Source organism: Lycorma delicatula, chromosome 10 (genome assembly GCF_047948215.1).
Source record: "Lycorma delicatula isolate Av1 chromosome 10, ASM4794821v1, whole genome shotgun sequence".
Taxonomy (NCBI): domain Eukaryota; kingdom Metazoa; phylum Arthropoda; class Insecta; order Hemiptera; family Fulgoridae; genus Lycorma; species Lycorma delicatula.
The window spans coordinates 110,276,525-110,298,910 of record NC_134464.1 but is presented as its reverse complement, the minus strand read 5'-3'; the positions used below and the strand labels follow the sequence as shown (position 1 = coordinate 110,298,910).

Genomic DNA, 22,386 nt, shown 5'->3' with positions numbered 1-22,386 from the left:
AAAGTTGAACTTACTGTTGAGATCGCAGTGCATTTACGTAGAACAATAAATGATAATGGTAAGCGTAAAATATTGAAGTTTCGTTCAAATTCGTTCTTAAAAGTACGAAATCGGGCCGGCAAGAGTTTTTGCATTTTCGATTTTTAATGTTTTCAATTTACGGCATAACAATTATTATGTCGCCTTTTATACATAACTGTACGTTTTTAATTAGGACAATATCTTTTTGAAGTGCTATAATTAAATAAATTGTTGAATTTGGATTTTCGATGTTTTCAATCGACAACAAACTCTCATCGAAACCTTAACAATTTTATTGTTTTGGGAGTTTTGATATCATCTGTATTTTGTTTTTTGTGCATTCGTTAAATCGAAACTGTTTTTATTTTTATGTTTATAATAATTCCGGTATCTGTCGTGCGTTTGCTAATAACCTTTCGTCGATTGTATTCAGTTATCTAATAAAAAAGCAAATTTGTTGTAAAACTAAAACGTAAACGTTTTTGGAATTTCGTGGCCAACTTTTTTTTGCTATAAATGAATCATTAGCTTTAATCCAATTTTGATCGTGCTAGTATGATCATCCTTCTTCATTGACTGCCCGTGATGAAATATCGCACTTAACTTTATATTTTTTCCCGAATAGTTTGTAAGCATCATTAGACGCTATCTTATTCCTTTAGTTTCAGTTATTTTGCGTAAACATACTCCGTCATTTTCGAATAATTTTGTTTAAGTGATCAACAGTTTTTCTAAAGAATGAATTTCCATTCTACGTATTAAATCTGTTTCCATATTCAGCAAAGCTATCTTCGACATGCGTTTTTTTCACTAAAATTATGAATTAAATCTTGGAGACTTAAACTGTTATTTTTCTTTAAACTCTTCCTTTAAAAAGTAATATGAAAAATAACACGGTCACAGCTGATATATCGATTTGGGTAATAATATTATACTGTATATTAATTGTAATTGTTATTATCGTATTGTATATTGAAATATTTATAGGAAAAAACACCTGTGCCTGATAATCAAACCCACGGTGTTTTATTTGTGGATGGTGGAGTATGTTACCGTAAACTCCTGACGCACTGCATTCCATAAGCCACGTGTGCTTCTTATCACTTAATATTTAGAAATCTACCGATGCAGCTGCATCCAAAGTGTACAGAATAATTATTCAGTTCTGAATAGACTCTCATCGAGTAAAGTTCTGTTGCAGTACTCGTTCGATGCGCTTCATCGTCTGTTTAACTTATCATTAACATATACGCAAAATTATGTGGAAAGTTAATTATTTTAGTTGAACTATACCGATTGTAATAATGTTAATTATAAAAATAAAGTTCACGTTTAATTTATTAATAATTATTAATCTTTAATTGTAAAGTGTTTTACGATAAATTCGAATTCAATAAGTTATTAATGAAATAAAATTTTATGTAATTTAATAGTCGAACAAGGAAGTCATGTAGTGCCCGCATCGGTTTTTTCTTTAACGGTTTACATCACAAGAACAATTTACCCGACTTTAATAAATAAATTATTAAAATAAATATAATCTTCACCTTTAAATTTCAGCATGTAAAATAACGCAGCTTTTCGTTAGGAAATTATTTATTCTACGACTAAAACATTGACGCTATAAAATACTACCGCAATTACGTTTAAAGTTCAAGCTTCCACGATAATGGAGATACCTGGATAAATTTCTAATTAAAATCATTCTTTCGGTTTAATTAAAATGTCGGTAAAAGAATTGTTCAGATCACGTCAGTGGTTGTCGAGTTAAATGGATCACCTGCACACACGCGCGCGCGCACACACACACATACATATATACACATGGTTTATTACCCGTTTAATAAACTTATTGTACATCAAACATAAAAACAGGTTTTTTACCCTAATTTATTTGTTTTCACCACAGATATCTAAAAAAACTGCAAATACGGTTCTAGGACATATTTTATTCCATTTTTTAGGTTAAAAATCATAACAAATCTGTAATTCTACTCCTTAATTAACGTCCTAAAAATTTCAGTACGACCTCATTTCACCGGGTAGCTGAAATCCGAGCAAGCTTTTACTAGTCGTAACTCGAAAACGAAGCATTTTAAGTCATGTTTGTATGAACTTTATCCATTATTTTCACGACTTGAATATGTTATGAAAGTTACTGAAGAAGAACTTCGTGATACACCTGTATATATATATATATATATATATATATATATACACCTGTATATATATATATATATATATATATGTTTAAATGTTTTCAGCTCCAAATACCAGTTCATTTTCTTCATAATAATAATCAATTTTAATTACTAATATAGTGTCCCAAAAGTCGCTTGACGGTGAAATATTTATATTTTATGTCATATGACGAATGTCGTTTAAAAAATTACATATTTGTTAGGTTGGTGACACACTACTTATATTGTTTTCATTTTCCCATGCGATTAAGTAGTTCACTGTTCATGTTTACCAGTGTAGATCTGTAAATTAACCACGAAATATAAACTAACTTACGTTTTTCTCCTAAAATGGTGGAAGACCATAGCGATGAAGTCGTTCAGCAATTAGGAGAAAAATTTCCTCAAACTCCAGCCATATCCAGAAAATGAAGAAGTGTTAAACAGAAACATTTGTACAAAAGATTGATACAAATGTAAAAAAACGCTGTAAAAATGTGTTGAAGTACGAGTACATGGGGAACATTTTGAGCAATTCTTGTATGGTTTTTAGAAAATGTATAAAAGATTTTATTATCTATAAAAAATTGTCGATTTAAAAGCACAAGTATTGATTCAGCTTTTAAAATACTGTAATTCTCGGTCAAGCGACTTTAGGGACAGTATATATTTTTTCTTAATCAGGGTAAGAAACGGAAATACGTACAAGTAATATTTTATTTTTAAAAATCATCCCCTGTTCTTAGTTAAGAAAAAATATTTTACAGAAAAAAACAGAGAAAAGATTAAAGAAATGATTAAAGATAAAGATGATTTAACATTGTGTCATCTCTATAGACAAAATAACGACAGCTGTCCAGTATATTACTAATAACAAGTCAAGGTTGATGTTTTGTATCTCATGTAACAAGTGTTCATACGTTTTAATATACATATATATATATATATATATATATATTTGTGCAGAGAGAGAGAGACAGATGTTAGTGAGTAAGCAGACTGTGATTTAACGATTTATTATAAATAACTAACAAATCTGTTCACTTCTTTTATTCCTCTTTTGTTTTTTTGTCTATGCGATCTAAGTGTGCGTCCATTACGTTTGAATACATACATACACATACACACACACACACGCGCGCATAGTAAAGCAAATAAAATGTTTACACTGCATGGAAAGAAGTATCTCTTTAATTTTAATTAAATATTTTTTCTTTTATTAAAATAGGAATGCAAGTTAATTTAATTTGAATTAGAATTTTTATTTTTAAATATAACCTTTACTTAAAATAAATTTAATTAACTTTTTTTAAATTATTTTCTATAACATATCAATTACTTAGCTTTGAAATTAGTGCATTCAACGCTGGTTTACAAAGTGGTCACGTACAAGACTTTTTGTTATATAGTTTTTCTATACATTATCACTTCTTGAAATCTTTACATATAATAGCGTTTGTTTTGACTATTATCCGTTTTAATAAAACTTTATTTTTTCTAGCACAAGTAGCAGTGTAATTATAAAATGAATTTTAGACTATACATCATAGTTTTGTAATTGCTCATGAACTCTCTTTAATATATATACATAACTTTTGTACGAACAAATATAACAAAACAATTTCAATAAAAAAAAACCTTTTTTCAAGCATACTAGGGAATATAGAATGAGAAATGAAACGGTTCCCTGTATTCACAAAACACGTTTTATATATTGATATACCGATTCAAAGAGTTTAATTAATAACGTTCGCCAAATGGTTTGTTTAATTAATAAACATCATTACTTTCAGACTCCGGACGGTGGACGGGGGATTGGGACAGGCCACCACTTGGTCGCTGGACGAACTAATGTATTGTTATTAAAAAATTGTGATTGATTTAAGCCGATAATTAGTAAATTAAAATTTTTAGTTTAACCTTTAATTTATATTATTTGTATATCCTGTCTGTATATAGGGTTTTTTCATTTTCAACGCAAAAAGTAAAATTTCTATAAAATAAAAAATACGTCTAATATCAACCAATCGTGTTCTATTTCGAAGCTTACAATGTTACATTATGTCCAAAAATCAATATCAATCGTATGGCCTCCACGGCTTTGCATGACATAACCAAAGTCTATATCAAAATTTTGCATAATTCGTTCACTAAATCAGATTGAATTCCATAATTAATAAAACGAATATTTGCTTTGAAATCATCAAATGTTAGTGGTTTTTGCTATAGACTTGCTACAAAACAACCCCCACAAAAATAACTCTAAAGTAGTCAAATGAATGCTTCATATATAAAAGTAATCTGACCGAATTTGGTCAAAATCGGTCCAGTAGTTTTGGAGATATAAAGTAATTTAGGGGCCGACCCCAAACACATCCGAAAAATTTACATCCAGCTTTTTGGTTTATTGGGTTCCTTAGGTATCAAAACGTCAAGATCCAGTGAAAACCGCGTATTCCCAAATCGGACCGATTACAATACTTTCTCTTCTATACCTATAGCGCTATCTAAACGGGAAAGTAAAAATGGAGATGTATATGATTTGTTAGATTTCTTTGAAAAAACAATATCATAGATTTTCCTGACGGTGTGGTAGCATCTCTGCCTTTCACCTACAGGTTCCGGGTTTTAATTAAGCGCTAAGTTTTTTTAACACAGTGTTTGTCAGTCAGATCTTGTGATAACGGCCTTAAAAGCGGTGTAAACGCTTCCTGCTGGCGCGTTAAAATATCGACTTTTTTGAAATATAAATTTTCCTTTGTTATTTATTAATTAGCTTTTATCTCGATTAATTTTGAATTATTACTCTTCCATTTTATATGAGAATAAAGTTAACGCGTCAAATTAAAACAGATAAACACGCAGGGTCAGCCCTAGCGTTTTTGCCGCCGTAGGCAAACCCCAAAAATTCCGCCCCCAAGCTTAAAAAAAATTAAAAATTAAAAAAACAGACTTATAAAAAAAAACCATGTTAGCCAGAAAAATGGCATATAACTGAATTAAGACAATAATACTAATACGATTTACGGAAAATTGTTTTATCGAGAAAAAAAATTACTTTTTTAACGAGTTAACAACTAAAACTAGTACCTACTATTTTCAGAGATAATTTAAATATACTTTTTAAAAAATAAACAAAACTACTAATAAATAGTAAATAACATTATTGTCTAGATAAAAGTAATCGAAATATATTTTTATGAGTTGTGTTTATTTTTTTACTAAAAAATAAATTTTGCCGCCGTAGGCAGTCGCCTACCTTGCCTAACGTGAAAAAATAACATTTTACCGTTTATCGAAAAACAAACAGAATTTTTCCAAACATAGTTTACAGAAATATACGAAGAAAAAAACAACTTTTTTCAGAACTTTGATACGTTTGCTAACGTAGTGGTATTACAAATATTGCAATTGAAAATAACTCATTGTTTGAAAATCTACTTAGATATACGCTGTCACTAATTTGAGTATAGATTAAATTGTAGTCTCTGTTCTACATTTCACTGTATCACCGACTTGGACGTGCATAAATCAACAAACAAAAACACAAAACAGAATAAACCTTTGTAACCATTCTCGTGGAAACTGAATTCTTACATAAAGTTACCGACCCGCCGTGCAAATCCTAACTTTAAACTTTAAATATGAAAAAGTTTGTACGATCCACTTCTCAATAAGAAATAACATTGCTAATTGCATAAATATTATTCCCATTAATAGTAACATTTCTGTAGTACATTATGTAAAATGTTTGGACCGTCTAATTAAGTAGCAAATTTTCATGAGACGACTAAACCGATTTCATTACAGCGAGTCAAATCACACTGTGTTTCTTTCAAGCGTTTTAATGAAATGCTAACCTTGCATCATCGTTATCATTTATTACGTTTATGAATGAATACCCTATCTAAAATAAAATACTATGTTTTGTGATTATTTGAAAAAGTAAAAATAAAAATACTAAAATGTACAATTTTATTTTATTTATTGTAAATATATTATTTACGCTATATTTTTAAAAAAATTCAGATTAAGTTTAAAACGATATGTTTAATGATAAATTAATAAAATATTTTTTTATAGTAGTAAATGTTTTAATAAATAAAAAAGTTGTTCAATAGCCGATGATAAATACAATTGGTAAAATTGCATCGATATACGCTGAAAGAGGACTATTTTGTAAAGAGGAATTTTAGAGGTAATAATTTTTTCGTTTCATTTTTTTTAGTAGCTGGACACATAAGAGATTTGTCAGTCGGTGACTAATGCGACGATGTTTTTGTGGGGGTGAGAGAGGGGTTACAAAGGCAGGTGGCTTCCTTCGCTGTGATTGGCTACCGTAGGCCAGTACTACATCACGCGATACAATTTAAATACAACCGTGTAACGGTCAATATTGCTATGCGGGAAACATTGTTAGTAGTCCTATTTCTTATGTAGACATTCGGTATAATTAAATTAAATTAAGATTAGTCTATTATTTTATACTAATAACATTTTATAAAAATTATAATTAATCTCCTTTAATTTTAATAAACATATTAAAAATATTACGATAGTTTATCCGTTTTGTAAAGTAAAATTTTAATATTAAATAATAACAGATAAATTTTTCCGGTTTTATTTACAATACGACCTCGTAATATCCTACACGTATATTTTAAGGAATATGAGGTTGATGAAATTAATGAGATATTTAAAAATTAAGCCAAATTCTTAAACTATATCTTACTACATTAAACTATATCGACTGGTCGGCCAGTTTTTAATACGATAGAATGTTATAAACTAATTTATAAAATGAAATAAAGCATTAAAGGATAAAAAAAGTAATCGGTAAAACTTGTAATTAACTCGATTAAATTTAAGGTTCTAATACATAGAAGTAAGACGGCCAGATAAATACAACATTGCGTTAGACGCTATAAAAAACCTACATTCCTACATTTATGTAATCCTTTTATGTTTATAACTACAAAAAATATAATGTTATTTAATACTTCAACAAGTATCGAGACAACTAAATAGTGTGCCGACTGACCTCGTTAGGTGGGATCTTTCGTCCGGAAGGTCAGGGTTCGAATCTCAGGCGCGGTTGGAATTTTTAATTTAATTTAATATAATGTATATTATAGAATCGTTGAATTATTTATCAAAATATGAGTTTATATTGTAGCGTGTAAAGCATGTGTTTATTGAAGGCTGTTCTAACGCTCTACGATTAGTCTGTCGGCGAGAAACCGGCGACAGAAGGGCGGTGTTGTCTCCATAATAAAGCGGCTACCAACGGTTAATAATCGTCGCATATTATGTTTGTTAATTCTTCTTATATATATTAATATCTAATACGTTTTTTTATTTTTTTATTTGAATCGACAATATACCGACATCCAGTTCATTTACTTTTATTTTTAAATTTTAATAAAACGTATAAAAAAGCCAATTCTGACCGGAATTCGAACCCGGTAGTACCTAGTACTACATTTTAACTACAGTAAAAAATTTTTTTTTTTTTTTTTTTACTGTTTACGCTCGTAAATACAAGTAATAACATTATAATTTATCACTCTGATAACATTTAAATATTTTAAAATGTGAGATTTAATATTTCACTAGCGAATAAAATGAAATACAAAATACTGTAAAAATTTAGTAAGAAAACGTATACTTATTTAGAGAACACAATTATAAAAGTAAGAGTCGCTCTTGGAAAGTAAATGTAACATCACAGTCAGTATCATCACCCCTTGTCTTAAACAGTAGTCTACCTCAGACAGCGCGAGAATTCTCTCGCTCATGCTCTCACTCTCTCTTTGGTGCGTGTGGGTGCCCGCAAATTTTGAGGGGTCGAAAGATCATTTAATTCCTTACTAAAAATGCACTGCAGCAATAATTTCGTTATCGGACCTTCAGCATATTTATACCGATCATAGTTCTGTTAAATATTATAAGGAATAAATATAGCCAAATCAAACTTAATTTTAATCTGACATATTTTTTATGAACCGTGTACCGATTGTTTGAAATTATTTCATAAAATAAAAAAAATTATATTTCTCACTGCGACAGGAGAGCAATCCCATCTAGATATTTCTAAACGTTCAAGTTCATCGACGCATTGAATTTATAAACTTTATTCAAACTTTTAGTTAAGAAAATATCTTCCCGTAAATGATGTTTTTAAAAACAATAAAAAATATAAACTATAGATTTTATATTTTAATTTATGTAATTATATATACATATACCTACACAAAATGATATAGGAAGAAAGTGAAAAAACTTGGGAACCGATTCCAGAGCTTGAAATTAAGAAGTTCTACAAACTTATGTCCGAAAACAATTTGTTATAGAGTTACGGCTGGCGAATTCGCTAAGGAGAATTAGGAAGAAGCAGTTTCACGTAACTACCCTTTTGAAAACGGAAATGAAGTTCAGTCGTACAAATGACAACTTTACTTCTTTCACCGCAGGGAAGGGTGTATATACCTGTACAACAATTCCAGCCGCGGAGTAATTCGTTGGTTGTGTATACATTAAATAACTGCCGGGTAACCAAGTATCTTACTTGAAATTTACATTGAATTAATCATTCATTATATTGTTGCAATAGTTTCATACTTTTAATTAAGTTCACATTTTTAATTGTATATTAAATATGCTGCCTAGCTAGAACAGACGTAGAACTTACTAATGTTATTTCTTCAACATTTTAAAGGAAATTAAGATTCATACATTAATAATTTTAACAATAATTAAGTTCGTTCATTAACAATTAAGAAAAAAATGACAGATGTTTACATTTAAACAAGCGGACAAATGAATCGTACTTTATTTATGACTAATCATGTCTCTGATAAATATAACAATAAAAAATAATACAATTTATTATTTTTTAATTTCTGAAATTAAAAAAATGATAATAATAAAAAATTTATAAAAGACAATTTTATAAGATGCCAAAAAAATCATATACACCGGGCCCCATAAAATATTATTGGAGGAGACAATCATTAATTTTTAAAGTTTAATTCACTTTTAATAAAATGCCTACAAAGATTTTATGACTTCCAAATTACTTTCCTGTAATCTTTATTTTTATGAAGGAACAGCCTGAGAGTGTAAATGCAGAAAAACGATTTTGTGAGCGGAACAGTCGAGGAATCGATAATTATTTAAATTAACGGGTTGGCCAATTAGCTTTATTTTTGTTACGAGTTAATAATTAATAAATGAATAAAATACAATGAAAAAATTTCAGCCTATAACTAGCCCAAATATAAAACAGAATAATAGCATTTCCTGAATGATGCTGAGGAAACACGTACGACGGAGAGAGTAGTAGCGTCAATGGAAAGTTCTGGGTTTATTCCCAGCAAGATTTGGTATTTCTCATATCCTACAAATCTCGAATGAAGGAGAATGAAGGAGTGATAAGTTAAATGTTAGCACATTACGCCATTATTTACCATCGGCTGTGAAATTACATAACTAATAACTTCGTTATAAATACAAACTTGTTTAAATCTGAGTCTTGGTTAAACAAGCGATTTTTTTTTCAGCATTTTAATAATTATTTTTCTCTCAGATTTCTCACCGCGTTTAAGTCACATAATGTTTGAGGTATGGAGATCCGAATATTAGACAATTTAATAAACATTAATCTCAGATTATGTTTAATTTGAATTATAATTAATTCTGAATTTTGTTGCAAGAAGATCTCTCTGATAATTCGAGTACTTAAATCAAGCAATGATTAATGTAAATTTTACGGATAAATAAAATATGTAGGTCCGGTTAATCAGGAGATCGGATGTATAAGATCAGTGATCATTTTACTAACTGTATTATACAAATTAAAAAATTACCATAAACAAAAACGTTATTTAAGATTTATCAAAGTTCTCTTAGATTTGTCATCGCTTTTAAGTCGCAAAATGTTTGAGATATGGAGGTCCAAATAATCGACGTTTTTTTTTTTTTTTTTTTTTTTTTTTGTCTTCAGTCATTTGACTGGTTTGATGCAGCTCTCCAAGATTCCCTATCTAGTGCTAGTCGTTTCATTTCAGTATACCCTCTACATCCTACATCCCCAACAATTTGTTTTACATACTCCAAACGTGGCCTGCCTACACAATTTTTCCCTTCTACCTGTCCTTCCAATATTAAAGCGACTATTCCAGGATGCCTTAGTATGTGGCCTATAAGTCTGTCTCTTCTTTTAACTATATTCTTCCAAATGCTTCTTTCTTCATCTATTTGCCGCAATACCTCTTCATTTGTCACTTTATCCACCCATCTGATTTTTAACATTCTCCTATAGCACCACATTTCAAAAGCTTCTAATCTTTTCTTCTCAGATACTCCGATTGTCCAAGTTTCACTTCCATATAAAGCGACACTCCAAACATACACTTTCAAAAATCTTTTCCTGAGATTTAAATTAATTTTTGATGTAAACAAATTATATTTCTTACTGAAGGCTCGTTTAGCTTGTGCTATTCGGCATTTTATATCGCTCCTGCTTCGTCCATCTTTAGTAATTTTACTTCCCAAATAACAAAATTCTTCTACCTCCATAATTTTTTCTCCTCCTATTTTCACATTCAGTGGTCCATCTTTGTTATTTCTACTACATTTCATTACTTTTGTTTTGTTCTTGTTTATTTTCATGCGATAGTTCTTGCGTAGGACTTCATCTATGCCGTTCATTGTTTCTTCTAAATCCTTTTTACTCTCGGCTAGAATTACTATATCATCAGCAAATCGTAGCATCTTTATCTTTTCACCTTGTACTGTTACTCCGAATCTAAATTGTTCTTTAACATCATTAACTGCTAGTTCCATGTAAAGATTAAAAAGTAACGGAGATAGGGAACATCCTTGTCGGACTCCCTTTCTTATTAGGGCTTCTTTCTTATGTTCTTCAATTGTTATTGTTGCTGTTTGGTTCCTGTACATGTTAGCAATTGTTCTTCTATCTCTGTATTTGAACCCTAATTTTTTTAAAATGCTGAACATTTTATTCCAATCTACGTTATCGAAAGCCTTTTCTAGGTCTATAAACGCCAAGTATGTTGGTTTGTTTTTCTTTAATCTTCCTTCTACTATTAATCTGAGGCCTAAAATTGCTTCCCTTGTCCCTATACTTTTCCTGAAACCAAATTGGTCTTCTCCTAACACTTCTTCCACTCTCCTCTCAATTCTTCTGTATAAAATTCTAGTTAAGATTTTTGATGCATGACTAGTTAAACTAATTGTTCTGTATTCTTCACATTTATCTGCCCCTGCTTTCTTTGGTATCATAACTATAACACTTTTTTTGAAGTCTGACGGAAATTCCCCTTTTTCATAAATATTACACACCAGTTTGTATAATCTATCAATCGCTTCCTCACCTGCACTGCGCAGTAATTCTACAGGTATTCCGTCTATTCCAGGAGCCTTTCTGCCATTTAAATCTTTTAATGCTCTCTTAAATTCAGATCTCAGTATTGTTTCTCCCATTTCATCCTCCTCAACTTCCTCTTCTTCCTCTATAACACCATTTTCTAATTCATTTCCTCCGTATAACTCTTCAATATATTTCACCCATCTATCGACTTTACCTTTCGTATTATATATTGGTATACCATCTTTGTTTAACACATTATTAGATTTTAATTTATGTACCCCAAAATTTTCCTTAACTTTCCTGTATGCTCCGTCAATTTTACCAATGTTCATTTCTCTTTCCACTTCTGAACACTTTTCTTTAATCCACTCTTCTTTCGCCAGTTTGCATTTCCTATTTATAGCATTTCTTAATTGCCGATAGTTCTTTTTACTTTCTTCATCATTAGCATTCTTATATTTTCTACGTTCATCCATCAGCTGCAATATATCGTCTGAAACCCAAGGTTTTCTACCAGTTCTCTTTATTCCGCCTAAGTTTGCTTCTGCTGATTTAAGAATTTCCTTTTTAACATTCTCCCATTCTTCTTCTACATTTTCTACCATATCTTTTTTACTCAGACCTCTTGCGATGTCCTCCTCAAAAATCTTCTTTACCTCCTCTTCCTCAAGCTTCTCTAAATTCCACCGATTCATCTGACAACTTTTCTTCAGGTTTTTAAACCCCAATCTACATTTCATTATCACCAAATTATGGTCGCTATCAATGTCTGCTCCAGGGTAAGTTTTGCAGTCAACGAGTTGATTTCTAAATCTTTGCTTAACCATGATATAATCTATCTGATACCTTCCAGTATCGCCTGGCTTTTTCCAAGTGTATATTCTTCTATTATGATTTTTAAATTGGGTGTTGGCAATTACTAAATTATACTTCGTGCAAAACTCTATAAGTCGGTCCCCTCTTTCATTCCTTTTGCCCAGCCCGTATTCACCCACTATATTTCCTTCCTTGCCTTTTCCAATGCTTGCATTCCAATCTCCAACTATTATTAAATTTTCATCTCCTTTTACGTGTTTAATTGCTTCATCAATCTCTTCGTATACACACTCTACCTCATCATCATCATGGGCGCTTGTAGGCATATAAACGTTAACAATCGTTGTCGGTTTAGGTTTTGATTTTATCCTTATTACAATGATTCTATCGCTATGCGTTTTGAAATACTCCACTCTCCTCCCTATCTTCTTGTTCATCACGAAACCTACTCCTGCCTGCCCATTATTTGACGCTGAGTTAATTACTCTAAAATCACCTGACCAAAAGTCGCCTTCCTCTTCCCACCGAACCTCACTAATTCCTACTATATCCACATTCACCCTATCCATTTCCCTTTTTAAATTTTCTAGCCTACCAACCTTTTTTAAGCTTCTAACATTCCACGCTCCGACTCGTAGAATGTTATTTTTTAATTTTCTGGTGACCCCTTCCTTAGTAGTCCCCACCCGGAGATCCGAACGGGGGACTATTTTACCTCCGGAATATTTTACCAAGGAAGGCGCCTCCATTGTTGCTATGTGAAAATGCAGAGAGCCACATTTTCTTGGAAAAAAAGCAGCTGTAGTTAATAAACATTAATCTCAGATTATATTTAATTTGAATCACAAATTATTTCTGAATTTTGTTACAAGAAAATCTCTCTGATAATTCGAGTACTTAAATCAAACAATGATTTATGTAAATTTTACGGATAAATAAAATATGTAGGTCCGGTTAATCAGGAGATCGGATATATAAGATCAGTGATCATTTTACTAACTGTATTATACAAATTAAAAAATTACCATAAACAAAAACGTTATTTAAGATTTATCAAAGTTCTCTTAGATTTGTCATCGCTTTTAAGTCGCAAAATGTTTGAGATATGGAGGTCCAAATAATCGACGTTTTAATAAACATTAATCTCAGATTATATTTAATTTGAATCACAAATTATTTCTGAATTTTGTTACAAGAAAATCTCTCTGATAATTCGAGTACTTAAATCAAGCAATGATTTATGTAAATTTTACGGATAAATAAAATATGTAGGTCCGGTTAATCAACAGATCGGATATATAAGATCAGTGATCATTTTACTAACTGTATTATACAAATTAAAAAATTACCATAAACAAAAACGTTATTTAAGATTTATCAAAGTTCTCTTAGATTTGTCATCGCTTTTAAGTCGCAAAATGTTTGAGATATGGAGGTCCAAATAATCGACGTTTTAATAAACATTAATCTCAGATTATATTTAATTTGAATCACAAATTATTTCTGAATTTTGTTACAAGAAAATCTCTCTGATAATTCGAGTACTTAAATCAAGCAATGATTTATGTAAATTTTACGGATAAATAAAATATGTAGGTCCGGTTAATCAGGAGATCGGATATATAAGATCAGTGATCATTTTACTAACTGTATTATACAAATTAAAAAATTACCATAAACAAAAACGTTATTTAAGATTTATCAAAGTTCTCTTAGATTTGTCATCGCTTTTAAGTCGCAAAATGTTTGAGATATGGAGGTCCAAATAATCGACGTTTTAATAAACATTAATCTCAGATTATATTTAATTTGAATCACAAATTATTTCTGAATTTTGTTACAAGAAAATCTCTCTGATAATTCGAGTACTTAAATCAAGCAATGATTTATGTAAATTTTACGGATAAATAAAATATGTAGGTCCGGTTAATCAACAGATCGGATATATAAGATCAGTGATCATTTTACTAACTGTATTATACAAATTAAAAAATTAACATAAACAAAAAAGTTATTAAGTATGATTTTTTTAAACTTTTTAACACTACTACATAAACGACAAAATCATTAATAGTACAACCATATTGTTGAATGAGAATTTAAGACTGACTTTTTTTTTTTTTTTCATCTTCCTTACTGGTTGCAAGATTTATTATGTAAAGGTATTGAATAAGTCAAACGCAACGGAGTAAAATAAGAGATGCCGATTTTGGCGGGTGAAGAGTCAACAGGGAAGAAAAAAATCAGTATAAATGGCAACATAGCATTTGTCAATCACAAAATGTTAGAATTGTTTCATATACAAGCTCCCTCCCTATTAAGAATAGTATTCTGTGTATAGTAACCGAAGCGCGCGCGCACAATTTTAATTATATATAAATACTGAAATATACTGTTCTATATAAATATAATTTTTTTTTCTCACTCAAAATTTGTTATAGCAAAACCTTTGTAATTACAAAAATTAAATCAGATAAAATTTTCAAATTTTTGAGAGAGAGCACTATTTAAAAAATACACTATTCAAAAAATATCACTATTTACAAATATTCACTATTTCCTTCGCTATTTAAAAATATTTTCTTGAGTGACAGAACAATGATAAGTTCGTCAAACTACCTATCCTCTTAAATCTATTCATTTATGAATATTTAACGACACGAATGAGATCGGTGAACAAACGGTAAGCTACTTGGGAATCGAACTAAGGAGCTCCAGTAAATCAGAGTATATTTTTGATAACGATACCGATGCAAATTTTTTCTTGCGTAGCACGTTTCATTCTCGTTACCCGACTTAAAACTTGTTAATATATCTAAAATGAAATATTAAATTCGATACTTAAAAACTCTCTTTTTCCTCGTGAAATACATTTTGCTTATATGAGACAGTTAATTTGATACACAATATATTTTACTTTCCTTCTTAATTAATGGTCGAATAACCTAATATATAACGTGATTCGTTTTATTTATTTTTTCGACACAGTTTCACTGCTATTTAGATACATTATTAAGATAAATAATTATTAATTTATTTCGTAAAAATAAACAAGTGTAAACTGGATTCTAACATTTTTAATTAATAAATATTTTTAAAATGGAATATTGAGTAGATACTAATTTAGTAAATACAATGACAGTAATTGTGTGTAAATAACGAACAGAATAAAGACGGTTTATCGGGTGTTACATCGCACTCAATAATCTCAAAGGGGAGGTTTAATAAAATATTTTGTGTATGTGTTTATGTGAAATTTTATTTAAGGTGTATTTACATTATACTGAAGTGCTTTCTTGTTCAGTAATTCTAATCTTTATACGAAAGAATTTTTGTTAAAAATATTGCTTAATTTACTCGTATTTTATTTGAATAATATAAACAAAGAATAAAATAACTGCAAATAATTGTTTAAAAAATTCTAATATTAGAAAAGCAAATAAAACTTACCTTAATCAGTAATAAGGAATATACCAATAGAGATGTACAATGGATGCGTTGATTACGTTAGGTTAAAGAACACTGTTGGCTAGAGGCTTTAAAGGTACGGTGAATTGAGTAATTATATCCGACAGTTTCCCGCCAATAATGCAAGACCAAACAACTGCCTGTATTTCTTTAGTTTACCATCATGACGTTTGTCTTCCTTCCCCCCCCCCCCTAACTCTAACGACCATCGCCCGTAAGACACAACAACCACACTTTTAAACAACAAAATTATTCCATCTAAAATTTAGTTCGCAAACTGCTTCTTTCACCCTCAATTTTTTTAACATGAGACCATCCATTATGCGTTGTCTAATACTAAATTACTGTTGTTATTTTTAAAATTTATTATCAATCTTGCGGAACTTATATTAATGAGAATAAATTTTCACTTACACTATAAATGTACGTATTACTCTAACAGCCAACCAGACACAAAGGGGTTATAATGAGATTTTCACTTATTATTTAATTACACCTAATTATCAGTTTATATAAGTAATCAAATACATGTAAATACGGACCCTCACCCACGCGTACATTTTTTATTATTAACTATTACTGTATTTGTCTAAATATGAAATCAGGGATTAAAAAAAAATAGTATTATTTTTTTTAGATGTAACGTGACCTCTACAATATTAGAGAGGTAGTTGCTTACCTGCTAGACTAAATGTTCCGGATTCGTTACTCGGTTAGGATCTGGAAAATTTATAATAGCGCATTCTCTAATTACTTTAATAGTTATCAGCTCAAAAAGAAAAATAACAAAGCCACATCTGTTATGACAGATTATAAAAACTACAAATGGTACGTAAAGAGGTAATGATTAGTATTATATCTAAATTTCAAAGTTATCATATCTAGCCGATTTCGGTACTTTACTGTTAAGCCCGTCTGCAATATCAAAATCAAATGGATATTGTACACCCACAGATCTATTTATTAATACACTTTATTACACGTGTAAATCCTAATTTAATTTTATTTAGATCTTTTAAAATATATTTCGTCGTTCTTAAATAATACTTGGCTCTCGATGAATGAAACAATCCAAAAAATAAACTGAAAGTTCATTAAATAATATGGAATTAGATTTAGTCGGATTTCGGATTTTGTAATCTATTTTGTCATCTCCGTAACAGAAAAACCGAATGATATACTGAGGGTTTTGGGTCCGATTCTTGGCTTGAACGATAGCTGACATGTTTAATGTTTTTCTGGGTATTATCAATTAAAAAAAACGTTACCCTTAGGCTGAAAATCTAAGAGTATTTCTCAGCTTGGCGAAAGTTCGTAGCGTATTATGCTTATCCGGCTATCAGTTTTATTCATCACATTAAGACCGTGTAAATGAAAATAAAAAAAGTTAAAAAAATTCAATAAAGTCGAATTCGAACCGATGTGCCTTCCCCTTGTAAGATCCAAATATTTCATTAATTAAAATTTATTTTGGCTATAATTCTGGAACCGATGAAAATAAATATCACTTATGACATATCGTTGAAAATCTCTCATCGAGGGCTTATTACTGCAGTTAAGAAAAATTTTTAAATTCAAATTTTTTTGGACTTTATTGGTTCAGTCGATTGCAATCAAAAGGAGAGGTGCACAACTAGATGTTACAACAGTCCTAAATCCAAAATTTCAACATCCTATGGCTAATCGTATTTGATTTATGCGAGATACATACATATGTACGTACAGACGTCACGCCGAACTAGTCAAAACGGATATTTCTGTTGAAATTTGAAAACAGGAATTTTTCGTGATCACAATACTTTCTTTATTTCGTACAAGGAAGTAAAAAAGCCTAACAATTTAAATAAAAAGATGGCTTCTTAACAAAGATAGAGTGAAAAAAAAAATTACTAACTGATAACTTTGCTCATAATTTTGATTGTGAGAGGGAGTGTACGAAGAAATGGCACAAGATAGCGTTAGTTGCTATGAGTGCATTCGACCTCTCCTCCTTCGACTTGGTTCGTCAAAACAACTGGTGTGTCAAACTATTTGCTACGTTGATAAAAAATTATATTTGATTATAATATTATTAGCTCCTTTCATTATATACGGCGATTATAGTGAAAATAAACAAAACTTATATAGCATATTATGTGATATTTTCTTTCTGATAACTTATTAATCTAATGTAAGTGTTATTTACGATTAACGTTGTCAAATACAGTAATAATATGTATTTCTTTACGATATGTAGTACCGTGTTTAAAACCGTATCAAATTTTGTTTACTATCAAATTTTATGTGAATCTAAACGACGAATTCTACATGTAACTAGGTAAGTTCTTTGAATAACAGTATTTTGTATTAAGAAAAATATTACGCTATTAAATATTGCGATTAAGTACAAGTATTAGCAGGAATTATGGTAGTTTAATGAACTAAACGTTTTATTTTTGCTCGATTTGTAAGGCTTTAAAAAATAATTTTTTTTAACTTAGCCAAACATATTTTTATTCCTGTTATTTTAATTTAAATTAAATAAAATTTATTATAGATTATTTTATAAAAACGATTTGCTTTCAAAAAAGTACCGATAACTAGAAGACGGTTGCGGATTCTTTGGTAGACTAAACTTTTTATTTCTATTTATATGTGCTCTAATAATTGCTGCTTATTAATTATTTCGTGTATCAATATTTATTGAAGTTCTAATCTAACTTTTTTAAAAGTTACGTTTCTGTTAATAACGAAATCTTTTGCCTGTCTGCATTTCGTGATTAATAAATTAGGTATCTATTTTAGAAAGGTATCGTTCAGTACGAAATAGTTTACAAATTTTTGGCACTTTTTTTAACTTATATTAATGTATTCTGCAGATCAAAACGGTCGGATTTTATTTTAGATGGTCAGATTTATTATTAATTTTTTTATTCGACAAAAAATTTTAGCCGATATTTTTGTTGTGATTTCTTTTTATTAATCGTGATAACTTACGATGTACAATATAATAAATGAAAGCGACTTTTAAAATTAACCTGTATGTATTAGCTGAAGAACATCGCCAACGGTACATGAACGGGTAATGGTAAGGCTTTCAGTTATTTAATTTTATCTAATATTCAATTTATATATATATAATTTCAACAGCACATGATATCGTGATGATTGCACGTATACATAAAAGCACATTCGCCTGCGTGTTTTTATAATCCTTTTTACTTCCTTCCACGAAGTAAAGTATTGAGATCGCAAAAAATTTCGGTTTTCAGATTTCAACGGAAATATCCATTTTGAACATCCCTGAATCCATTTTGATAGTTTCGGCGTGACGTCTGTACAAATACGTACCTACGTATTACGACTCAAAAACGATTATGTACGACTCAAAACGTAGCATGTTGATACAGGACTGTTGTAAAATCTAGTTGTGCGCCTTCCTTTTTGACTGCAATCGACTGAACCAAAAGTATTCAACAAAGTCCAAAATCCAAAAACATTTTGATTTTGGACTTTTTCTTAACTGCAGTAATAAGCCCTCAACGATATATCGTAAGAGATTTTCAACTGTAATAATCATAAGGAATACTTATTTTCAGTGGTTCCATAGTTATAGCCAAATAAAATTTTAATTAATGAAATATTTGGAGCTTATAAAGGAAGGCACATAGGTTTGAATAAGACTTCATCTCCTTTTGTTTAAAAATTTTTTTTTTAATTATAATTATTTTTTTAATAATTATTAACCCGTGATTGTAAAAAAAAAATACAATAAATAATTATTCAATAATAAAAAAAAATCACAAGTTATTACTGAAATAAAATTTTAAGTACTTTTAAAAATGTGTATGTGTAATTTAATAGGCACCATTACACATGTGTATATGTAACAGATTTGGTGAAACATCTGATTTCTTAATACTAATTGAAAATTATAATTTAGAATCGTATTATTTTTGGATTTTCTATTTCAATTTCTGTTTAATTTTATTTAATTATTCTGAATTTCCGTTTAATTTTATCTACATTAAAGTTAACTACAGCGACTGAAAAATAGACTCTCACAAGAACAACATAGAAACTGAAGCATACATGCCCGATCTTTAATAAATTGCAAAATATTTTCTTATATTTTAGTTCATTACTCCTCTGATACTGTCAGACAATATTCTCTCTTAGTCGGAGTCGATCATTTCGTTTATTTGTTTTTTGTTGCCGATCATTTAATCGCTCTTTGGTTTGATATAATTCTTCTGATCTTAATTTGCGTATACGTTCTCTAGTTTTCAAATTTTTTCCATTTTTATTCATCATCCGATTTTTTAAAATTATGTAGAACTCCATTTCTTTCCGTTTCCAAATACCTCTCAGATACGCAGTATAAAGCTATTCCCGTACTGAAATATCACCCGGTATATAGAAAAGAACATGTCCTGAATGATCGACTGATTCATTAACGTCCAGTAAAAGTACTGAAAAACGGATGAAATTTTGAATTTTGTTCTTCTTACGGTGTTCCATTTCAGTAAAATGAATTTCTTTAAATTCCCAGTATATAGAGTTAAAACGGAGTAACAATGAAACTTAGTATTTTTTTTTTTTATTTTTAGTAACAAATGAAGATATCAACTTGGTCTTTGGCGTATGTAATTCTCATTTAAATATTTAAAAACAAGTTTCTTCATTTTTTGAAAATCAGCCATAAAAGTAATAAGAAAAGTAAAAAAAGCATATTTGAGCAATCCTTGCAAATTTTCCCCCTTTCCGACTAAATTAAACGAGATACCTATTCGCTAGATTGGGGCTTACAAAATACTCTTTCAGATATATATCGAAAAAACAGTTTCGGGATTTTTTAAGGGGTGCAACGGCTTACAATATATACGAAATTTTTTCTAAAATATTTGTTTTATAAAGATTGATTATTGAAATTGATAGATTAATTTGTACGGGTGTTTAATAATGTTACTTTCTTTATCATTAAATTCAATATTAGCAGTGTTGAGTAAGTCCGCTCAAAACTTATGTTCCCAATTAATTGCATTATTACGAATTATATTGTTATTATGTTTTGTATTTTCATTCATTACACCGCTATTCATAACAGATAACAATCTCTTGTTCATCTAATTAACAAATGATTGTTAAATATATATTTAATTAACATATGTTCCTGAAGATGGAAACAATATTTACCGAAAATGCTAGAATATAATCTCGACTAATAATTGTTGTTAAGCGGAAATTATAATTTATAGAAACCTTTTATAAACTAATATAATATGCTTAATACTAATATATAATATTAGTAATATAATTACTAATTAATATGCCGACTATTTTGAAACCCGCATTCTTCAGCTCGTTTAAAGTTTCGGGTCATGTGCTGACCAAACTGTTGCTGGGAAGAAATTACAAAACACTGATATTTCTTACAAATTGTGTAGGCTTTTTTTCAAATTAAATAAAATTAAATTAAAATTATCATCGGTGGCTAATCGATTCTTTTCGACTACGATTAAAGAAGACTGTATAAACTGTATCAACTGTATAAATGAAGGACACAAAGAACGATCTAATTTTGTCTGACATATTTCGGAAATAAAAATTAAGATAGTTCCATCATTATAACGAGCATAGTTACTCGATAATTGTCCGATTCCCGGCAAGTTCTGACATTTTTTCATTTATCATTTTATCTTAATGATAAATGATAATTATATCATATATTTAATCTTCATCGTTAAATATATAGCTTCTAGGAAGTTTTTAGTAGTATAATAAAAATAATTTAAACATATTTTTCACTCGTATTCCAGTTCATGCGGTGAACGTGTTGTTTACTACTACTTTGACCTTGCGCCAAAGTGCAAATGATGTTTTGCGTTTTTAGTAGTACGTAAGTCCCAAGCAACCTTTCAATCTCTCCCTGTTTCTGTCTGTCAGTGGGTGTGAGTGAAATATTTTTAATAAATTACATCCTAGCAGTTTTTTTTTTGTCTTCAGTCATTTGACTGGTTTGATGAAGCTCTCCAAGATTCCCTATCTAGTGCTAGTCGTTTCATTTCAGTATACCCTCTACATCCTACATCCCTAACAATTTGTTTACATATTCCAAACGTGGCCTGCCTACATAATTTTTTCCTTCAACCTGCTCTTCCAATATTAAAGCGACTATTCCAGGATGCCTTAGTATGTGGCCTATAAGTCTGTCTCTTCTTTTAACTATATTTTTCCAAACGCTTCTTTCTTCATCTATTTGCCGCAATACCTCTTCATTTGTCATTTTATCCGCCCGTCTGATTTTTATCATTCTCCTATAGCACCGCATTTCAAAAGCTTCTAATCTTTTCTTCTCAGATACTCCGATCGTCCAAGCTTCACTTCCATATAAAGCGACACTCCAAACGTATACTTTCAGAAATTTTTTCCTGACATTTAAATTCATTTTTGATGTAAACAAATTATATTTCTTACTGAAGGCTCGTTTCGCTTGTGCTATTCGGCATTTTATATCGCTCCTGCTTC

General features: G+C 29.8%; 1 long non-coding RNA gene across 1 annotated transcript in view; it reads right to left on the bottom strand.

The window, feature by feature from the left end:
* LOC142331201 (uncharacterized) overlaps positions 1–15,993 on the bottom strand; it is a 46,427-nt gene extending 30,434 nt beyond the window's left edge. The window contains exon 1 of the long non-coding RNA XR_012757916.1: positions 15,862–15,993. This is a non-coding gene — a long non-coding RNA (uncharacterized LOC142331201). The remainder of the gene's footprint in view (positions 1–15,861) is intronic.
* Positions 15,994–22,386: the final 6,393 nt, after the last annotated feature.